The sequence below is a fragment of the Eriocheir sinensis genome, chromosome 59 (genome assembly GCF_024679095.1).
Source record: "Eriocheir sinensis breed Jianghai 21 chromosome 59, ASM2467909v1, whole genome shotgun sequence".
Taxonomy (NCBI): Eukaryota; Metazoa; Arthropoda; class Malacostraca; order Decapoda; family Varunidae; genus Eriocheir; species Eriocheir sinensis.
The window spans coordinates 5311975-5321974 of record NC_066567.1 but is presented as its reverse complement, the minus strand read 5'-3'; positions in this window follow the sequence as shown (position 1 = coordinate 5321974).

Here is a 10000-nt window from a genome sequence, read left to right as displayed (position 1 = left end):
AATTTTCCCACACTTCCCTACTTCCTTTCCCTTTTACCCGTCGCTCATTCTCCTCTTCGTACATTTTTACCTGTTTCTTTCTTCGTCTCACCTGCGCACACCTGGCCTCGCCTCTCCACTTACCTGGCATAGGCGTCCACAGGTAAACATCAATGGTGCTGTGGTGTTGCGTGTGTTGCCTGACTCAAGTTTTGGTTCAGTATTGTAAATTATATATGTGGCAGGCAACCCGTAATGTATGTGTGTGTGTGTGTGTGTGTGTGTGTGTGTGTTGGAAAGTGTGACTGGCTAAGTGGATGCGCATGGCTGACTAGATGAGTGGCTGACCAGCGAACTGAGTGGCTGAGTGCCTAGATAGATGACGAAGCTAAATGGATAAGTCACTTTGTATCTGACTAACTGACTCTAACTGACTAACTGACTGACTCTTAGGTTGGTATAAAATAAGAGACTTTCACTTCTCGCATCACGTATTTCTATAGATCAAAGAGGGGGTCAATCGGGATCTAATGAGTGGTTCCTTAGGTTCACGATACAGAAGAAGGGTCAGACTACCACTAGGGTCATAAAACTACTTCTGGAAATACCCCAGACTCATAGGAAAGCCTTGTCAAATAGGTGAACTTTGGCAACGAAATGTTTTAAAATACGACCCTTAGATTGTGTTCGAGTGTTTAAAATGCTTAGTCCTCTTCTGTCTGCATGAGTGGCTGATTAGCTTACGGGCAGGTGTGTGAAGGAAGGCTACCTTTCTGTATGAGTGTGTTGCTTACCTGTGAGTGTATGTATCTACCTGTCTGTAACCTCGGGGCTGTGTGTCTGTTTGTCCTTGTTCTTTTGTCAGTCTGTCTGTCTATCTATCCATCTATGTTTGAGAGAGAGCGAGAGAGGGAGGGAGAAAGGCTGGGGGGGAGGGGGTAGGCGTCGGCACATACAAGGCTTTAACTCCCATGAACTTTTGGTGGTTACAAGAAAAATAAAAAATAAAAGAGAAAAATGTGTTCGCCAGCCTCCGCCTTTCACGCCTTTCATTATCTCACTTTCTCTCATTGTCCTTTAAGTGGTTTTATCCGCCTCACACACACACGAACACACACACACACACACACACACACACACACACACACACACACACACACACACACACACACACACACACCTGCATGGCTTACCTAGGCTGGGTTTGGCCGAGGGTTGTGGCGTCCCTGGTTAATTGTCACCTAATGGTTCTAAGCCCGTGCGTGGCTAAGTGCGTAATGGTGCGCCCGATGCGCCTTCAGACACGGCTACACTTTGACGCCTTAAGTATTACCCAACGCGCCCAGAAAGTGTAGCGGCGGAGGCGGGGCGCGGCGGTGCACTCCCAGGATATTTTTTTGTGTGTTTGTGTGTGTTGTGTTTTTGTCAGGTGCCACATAAAGATTTACCTGTTTAAATTTTGCGTTGCCTCTAGATTATTTATTTATTTGTCTATTTATTTATTTGTTTGTGTTTGTGTCCGTCTTCTTTAGTCAGGTGTTAGGTTAGGTTAGGTCAGGTTAGGTGTTTGAGTGGTGTGTGTGTTACCTGTAGATCCACCGTGATTTTCCTGTACGAGTATCTGTAATTAAGTCACCAGGTAGTACAAGGGATACTTTGAAACGTGAGGGATTGAGGGAAGTTAAGAAGTGTTGTGATAGAGGAGAGTGAGGATAAAGAGGATGGGAGTGAAGGAAGGTGGGATGAAAAGGGAGGGTGGAAAGAAATTGGAGAGAAAACAAAGAGAGAGAAAAGGGAAACGTATGGAAAGAGATAAGGGAAGGTCGGAAGATAGAGATGATAAGGGAGGAAGGGAAAGAAAGGAAGAGGAGGGAAAAGGAAAATATATATTGTGCCATGAAATATGAAGAAAACACACACACACACACACACACACACACACACACACACACACACACACACACACACACACACACACACACACACACACACACACACAGCTGGCACGTGGCGACACAATGGCGTGGTGTGTCTGCCCGCACGCGCGCCATCCTCCCATCCTCCTCCTCCCCCCCCTCCCTCCCTCCTCCAGGAAGTGACGGAGAGAAGGTGAGGGAAGTTGCCCAAAGAATAGAGACGAACTTTAAAACGGGGGGGAGGGGAAGAAGAGGCAGTAGAAGAAGGGGGAAGTTGTAGTTAAAGAGGTAACGTTAAAGGATGAAGGGCATTTCTTAAGGTGCACGTGGCCTCGGTGTTCATTTCCGTCTCATTGGGGGAAGGTTAAAACGGTGTTGTTAAGATAGGGCGGAAGTGAAAATAGGGAAATTGTTCTTATCTATTACTCTCTTAATATTATTCTTACTTACCTCCATCTCATCTTCCTTTTAAAGTGTGATCAGTTTATGCATCATCTATTTTGGGGGATTAAAATCATGGCACAAATTTGGCCCGTCGCTGCTGCCGGGTTAAAGTCCTTCCATCTGTCCCTTTTTAATCGTCCTCCTCTTCCTTCCCTTCCTCCTTTTTCTTCTCTTCTTCTTCCTCTTCATCCTCCTATTCTTCGTCTTCCTCCTTCTGCTACTCTTAATCGTCCTCCTCTTCTTCCTTCCCTTCCTCCTTTTTTTCTCTTCTTCATCTTCTTCCTCCTATTCTTCGTTCTCCTTCTGCTACTCTTTTTAATACCACCACGATGACCACCACCACCACCCTTATCACCACCAACTCACCACCTTCACCCTCACCATCACCACTTCACCACCCTCATCACCACCACTTCACCACCTTCATCACCACCTCACCACCCTCACCTGCCTGCCTACCTGTACACACACGTGGACAAAGGGCTCTCCCATGCAACTTTCTCCCGTGTCTGGCTCAAGATAAGCTGTAAGTAATGTGGCCACGGAGAGAGAGAGAGAGAGAGAGAGAGAGAGAGAGAGGCAGGCCTTATGCTGTATTCTTCTCTATCTTGTTTCTTTAAGGTAATTATGTATATGTATTTGCTTGCTTGCTTTTTCTTCTTCTTCTTCGTCTTCATCTTTTTCTTCATCTTCTTCGTCTTCGTCTTCGTCTTTTTCTTCTTCTTCTTCTTCTTTGTTATCTTGTGCATCGCTATTCCTCTTGTCCTCCTGCTCCCTTTCTCTTCCTCTTAATATTTGTTTTTCTCCTCCTCCTCCTCCTCCTCCTCCTCCTCCTCAGTCGGATATACGTGATTAGCTGCAGCTCGAGTCACTCCTCCGAGAAGCCTTTTTTTATATATTCTTTTTCTTGTTTTCTTTTTTTTACGAACTCATCAACATAAAACTTTACCAATGTGCAAAAGAGTCAAGTGGGGCACAGAACAAACACTTGGGTCACGCCTTGCTCTCTCTCTCTCTCTCTCTCTCTCTCTCTCTCTCTCTCTCTCTCTCTCTCTCTCTCTCTCTCTCTCTCTCTCTCTCCGTTTTTTTTCATTTTTTCCTTCTTTCTTTCTTTTTCTTTCTTTTTTGTTGTTTTCAGTTTCGTTCGTTCAGTTTTTCTTCTTTTCATCAAGCATTATGTCGTAAACTTAATGGTATAATTCTCTCTCTCTCTCTCTCTCTCTCTCTCTCTCTCTCTCTCTCTCTCTCTCTCTCTCTCTCTCTCTCTCTCACGGACCTCTTCCTCGGCATAATTATCAACAGATCTCATTTGCGGTCCTACAATGCCCAGTTTAACCTCTCTTGGATGCATCTCGCTGCGCTTTTGTTTGTCGGAGTCATGACGCTATTGTTCGCGCCCACGACTCCGAAAGCGACGAACGGCGGGGAGGCTGCGTCAGAAGGCGGGAGGAGGAACGGGAGGGAGGAGGATGGGTGGCGGGGGGCGTGAAAGGGGGAAGGCTTGCGGGAGGGAAGGAAGGAGGAACATGTGGGCGGGTGGAGGGATGGTGGGGAGAGGAAGGAGGGAATATGGAAGGGTAGAGGGAATTTGGGCGGGAGGGAGAGTGGAATACGGGAGGGTGGAAGGATGTTAGGGAGAGGAAGGAGGGAATGAGGAAGTGTGGGAAGGAAAGATAGGGTGGACTAAGGGGGTTGGAGGGAGGTAGGGCAAGGAAGGTAGAATAAGGATGTAGTGGGGTGTGTGTGAGGGTGTAGGGGGTGGTTTGAGGGTATTGGGGGGGTGAGGGTGTAGGGGGGGGGGGATGCAGGGCGGGTCCGGGCGCCGTAATATCCTGTCTGGCATACATCAGGTTTCCGCGGCGGCCAGCGGGGTGTGGCGCGCCGCTTGTTTGTGTTTATCACCCAAAGGGAACGTTAATTAGCTTCATAAAATGCTGCCGTCTGTCTGGCCCGCGAGGAGGAGGAGGAGGAGGAGGAGGAGGAGGGGAAGGGGCAGGAGGAGCAGCAGGAGGAGGAGGGGGAGGGCGCGGCGACCCCATATTCAGTGTAGCGTGACAGGGACGCGGTGAAGACGGGGGCGTGCCTGGTTTTGTTTCCCTCAGCGGCGCGGAATGAGTGGCGGCAGGGTGGCAGGGTGGGCAGGGTGTAGGGTTGGCAGTGCGGGATGGACGAGTGTGGTGGCAGAGTAGGAGCAATGCTGAGGAGAGACTTGCCCCCTGCTGCCTTCTGAGGGCGGTTGGTGAAGGCCGGTTGGGGTGTTTCATCTTGTGGGCGGTGTTGGGGGTGTGGGTGGCAGTGTAGATGGTGGTGTGGGTGGTGGTGTGGGGGATGAGGTAGATGGTAGTGTGTGGTAGGCAGTGGGCGGTAATGTGGGCGGTGAGTGGTGGTGTTGTGGATTATGTGATCGGGAGGTGGTGTGGTAGGTGGTGTGGTTGGGAGATGGAGGTGTGGGCGACAGGGGATGATAGTGTGGTGGTTGGTGATGGGCGGTGGTGGTGTAGGCGGTGGGCGGCGGTGGGCGGGCATCGCCTGACCCGCCGCTCCTGTTTTCCGTAAACACTCACACGCAACACAAAGGCGAGTCCTTCCTCCTGAGGTGATCAGGCAAATGTTTTGTGTACCTAACACACACACACACACACACACACACACACACACACACACACACACACACACACACACACAGGAATGCACGCCCCGGTAGCCTCGCCGCCTGGCCCCCGTCGCCGCCGCCGCCGCCGCCGCCGCATGACCTGTGCACGCCAAAAGTGACCCGTGTTTACACATTCACATTCACTTTATTGACAAAAAACACACATCAGACCTGACATTCATTCCTAAATGCACACACATACATATGTATGTACATATGCTTTGTGTGCGTATACACACAGAGCAGCTTACACAGTCACACACACGCGCACACACACATACCTGCTGTCTCACGGGCGGCAGGACGCGGCGGTGACTCCGTGCGTGGCGGGGCCGCGGACACGTAGGGCACGGCGGAGGGGGGTGCGGGGGGGAAACACACACACACACACACACACACACACACACACACACACACACGGTCTTGTCTGTCCGCCGCGGCCCTCCGGCACAACAGTCCGCGATGGCTCCAGGACGCAAACAAACGCCACAAACAAGAGGGCCGGTGTTTGGAACCTTGTGTTTGGCGATGCAGTCTGGACCCCTACATATCTACAGCTCCCCCCACCCCCTTCTCCTGTTCTTGTTCCCCCTCCTCCGCCTCCTCCATCGCGGGCACTCAGCCGTGAACGCTCGCCGCCCATCCCGTACGAAATTAGATTCCTCGTTACCCCGAGTTGTCTCCGGCCGGTGCTCGCCTGTTCCCATTTCCCGAAGACGCCCCTCAACACACGCTAACCTCCGCCTGCGACGACGAGCCAGGCCTGCCGCAAAAACTGGACCTTCTGCAGGGCTTTCCTCCCCCCACTCTGACCCCCCTTACCCCTCTACAACCTCCTCCTCTAACCCCCACTAGCCCCCTACATACTTGGTGACTTTCGAAATGGTGGTTTGGTCTGGTTGTCTGGTTGTTCGGGTGAGTTATTGGGTTGTAAGGTTTGGTTGGTCAGTGTATTGGGTTGTTTAGTTGGTCGGTTGCGTCATCATCTTCTTTGTTGCTATCTTTATCTTCATCTTTTTCAACTTTTTTCCTCCTCCTCTTCCTCGTCCACCTCCTGCTCCTCTTATTTCGTAGCTGATGTTGCTCTCCTAACCTTTTGCCCTCTGATCCCGGAACGTGTCCCTCCCCCTCCTCTTCCCATCTTCCCCTCCTCCTCCTCCCCAACACAAAAACACACCCATATGTATAGTTGCCTCAGACCGTGATGGGGAAGGAAGGGGAAGGACGGGAAGGGGGAATACGTCTTGCCTCACGCTCTGAAGACAAAAGCGCCTATTCACTCCTCATTCCGTCATTCCCTTCCCCCCCAAACAAGTCTTCTCCCTATCCTCCTTCTCCTCCTCCTCCTCCTCCTCCTCTTCTCGTCTTCTCGTCTCGTGCTTTCTCTTTGTAGGGCAAAACTAAAGGGGGGGGGGGGGGGATCACACCGAATAGGAATGTATGGAGAAAAGAAAGGAGGGAGAGGAAGAGAGAAGGGATAAGGAAGAGAAATATGGAGAGAGAGAGAGAGAGAGAGAGAGAGAGAGAGAGAGAGAGAGAGAGAGAGAGAGAGAGAGAGAGAGAGAGAGAGAGAGAGAGAGAGAGAGAGAGAGAGAGAGAGAGAAGAAAAAAAAACTGAATTGAAAAATGAAATCAAGAGAAAAAAGATAGAGGGGAAGATGGAATGGAGAGAGACGAGAGGTAGGTAGGGAGGGAGGGAGAGAGGAAGGGAAGGAGGCATGGAGGGAAGAAGGGCAGACGTGAAGGAGGGAATGATAAAGCAACTTAAATCCTTGACATAATTAACCTCTGATATCTAGACACTTGCATGACCAGTAGAAAGGAGGGGGGGGGGGGAGAGGGGGGGAGGGAAGGAGGGACGGAAGGAGCCTGGATGGATATGAACTGGAGGAGGTGAGGGAGAGAATGAAGGAGTCTGCAAGGATATGAACTGGAGGAGGTGAGGGAGGGAATGAAGGAGTCTGCAAGGATATGAACTGGAGGAGGTGAGGGAGGGAATGAAGGAGCCTGGATGGATATGAACTGGAGGAGGTGAGGGAGGGAATGAAGTTGAGAAGATCGAGAGAAGATGGAATGGAGAGGAGGAAAATATTTTAGTTCGGAACGAAAAATATGAGAAGAGGAATAGGAGAGAAATGAAGAAAAGTGGAGATAGATAAGAATAAGGAAAGAAGGGAGGTAAAGTTAGGAGAAAAAAGCAGAAAAAGAAAACGGAAGGAAGGAAGAAGAAAGGGAAAAAAAAAGGGACTGGAGAAAGGCAGAGATACGAAAAAGAGCAGAAAAAGAGGAGATGGAAGAAAACAGATAAAACACAAATACAGAGGAGGAAAAATGAAGACAGAAGAAAACAAAGTGAGGACAGAGAAGAGGAAAGGGATGGAGGGATGGACTGAAGGGAGAGAGAGAGAGAGAGAGAGAGAGAGAGAGAGAGAGAGAGAGAGAGAGAGAGAGAGAGAGAGAGAGAGAGAGAGAGAGAGAGAGAGAGAACCCCCGACACACACACAAAAAAAAAGAAAGAACGGTACACTGATTTGCTAGTCATTTATTCTCTCGATTCCGGATTTGTTGAAGGAGGAGGAGGAGGAGGAGGAGGAGGAAAGGGAAGAGGAAAGGGAGGCGGTGAGAGGTAAGGGGGGGGTCAGGTAAGGTAAGGTGTGTACACAAAATGATTAGTATACCTGTGTGACCTCGTTCCTCTTCTTCCCTTTGTGCCCGACGCTCCGTATCTCCCTCCCGGTCAGGTGTGGGTGAGTGGTTTATTCGTCCTTTCCTTTCTCCTTCTCTTTCTCTTTAGTTTCTCTTTCGAATTTTTCTCTCTTTTTCCTTTTACATTTTCCTGGTGGGCGTGTTTTCCTTTTTCATTTTTTTTATTTTCCTTGATTTCTCTTTCTCTTTCGATTTTCCTCTCTTTTTCCTTTTACATTTTCCTGGTGAGCTTGTTTTCCTTTTTTATTTTTTTATTTTCCTTTATTTCTCTCTTTCTCTTTAGTTTCTCTTTCGACTTTTCCTCTCTTTGTCCTTTTACATTTTCCTGGTGGTCTTGTTTTCCTTTTTTATTTTATTTTCCTTTCGTTTAGTTATCATTTTAATTTTCCTTTATTTCTCTCTTTAGTTTCTCTTTCGATTTTCCTCTTTTTCTCCTTTTGTATTTTCCTGATGGGCGTGTTTTCCTTTTTTCCTTTTGCTCTTCGTTTATTTTTCTATTTTCCTTTATTTTTATTTCGACTTTTCTCTTTTTCCCTTTTTGCATTTTCCTTTTTTTGCTTTTCCTTTTTCCTCCTTTCCCTTTCGTTTGTTTTTTTGGTATTTTCCTTTTATTTTTATTTGTAGTTTTGTTATGGGGGGAAGGGGGGGAAGAGAGAGAGAGAGAGAGAGAGAGAGAGAGAGAGAGAGAGAGAGAGAGAGAGAGAGAGATGACTGGTGCAATATTTATCTATTTAACTATTTATTTATTTACATATTTATCAGTGTATTAATGTTATTTATGTATTTGCACTATCCACAGATTCTCGCGGACGTGGGGGAAACGTTTGCACGCCCGTGTTTGCTGAGTTTACTGACTGAAAAAATACAGGTAAGGGACTTTTTACCTTATGTTAATTTTTCTTACCTTAACCTGCCTTACCCTACTTTACCTTGCCCGATCTTACCTTGTCCTGTCTTACCTTGCCTAAATTACTGTGTCTCGATTTCCTTTAACTTAGCATCTTTATCTTTCCTTAACTTACCTTACCTTACCTTGCCTTACCTAACCTTACTTCACTGTACCTATCCTAAGCTAACCTAACCCAATCCAACCAAACCCAAACCAAACCTAACCTTACCTTACCTTATCTTACCTTACCTTACCTTCCTCACCCTAACCTAAATTGACTCAACCAAACCAAACCAATCCTAACCTAACCTAACCTAACCTATCCAAACCTTACCCAATCCAACCAAAGCTAACCTAACCTAACCTATCCAAACCTTATCCAATCCAACCAAAGCTAACCCAACCTAACTTAACCTTACCTATTTTTACCATACCTTACCTTACCTCCCCTAGCCTAACCTTAATTTACTCTACCTTACCTTACCTTGCCTTACCTATAAATATTTACCTTTACCTATTGATCTTCAGGTGTGGACAGGTGAGTAATGAGCCCACCTATGCCTTTCTCTTACCCTAACACACCTGGCTAAAGGGATGAAGGGGAGAATGGAAAAGGGGCGAAGAAAGCCGTAATAAAAGGGTGAAGAGGGGAAATTGGGGAACCAGAAAGGGGGAAGAAAGGAATAATGAAAGGGAGTGAGAGGGGAAGGGAAAAGGATGAAAGAATGAAGAAATGGAGGAGAGGGAAATTGGGGAAGGGAGAGGTTTAAGAGGAACAATGAAATGGGGTGAAAGGGAGGTTGGGGAGAGGAGAAAGATGGAGGGAAGGAATGATAAAGGGGAGGGAAATCGGAGAAGGGAGAAGTGGAGAGAAAATATAATGGAGGGGAGGGAAAGTGGGTTGGGAGAAAGAGAAGAGGGGAAAGAAAGGAATAATGGATAGGAGTAAAGGGGAAGTTGGGGAAGGGAGAAGGGGGAATAAAAGAGGGGACGAGGGGGAAGGGAGAGTAGGGAATGGAGGAGGGGAGGGGAAGAGGAGGGAAAGAGGGGGCGATAACCTTTGTCAATAAGTATGCGCGTGTGTTTTTATTTTCTTTTTATTTTGTCACAGGTAAACGCACATTGGCAAACCTCGTACGGAAGTAAATAGATAAATCCAGACAGGACAAACAAACAAGCAAGAAAAATGTAAAAAAAAAAATACACGTTACACACACACACACACACACACACACACACACACACACACACACGATAAAAAACGAAAAAGCGAAATATTAAAAGCGCAAACCAACAGTCGGTCGTAACCCATCTCTCTCTCTCTCTCTCTCTCTCTCTCTCTCTCTCTCTCTCTCTCTCTCTCTCTCTCTCTCTCTCACTCACACACACACACACACACACACACACACACGC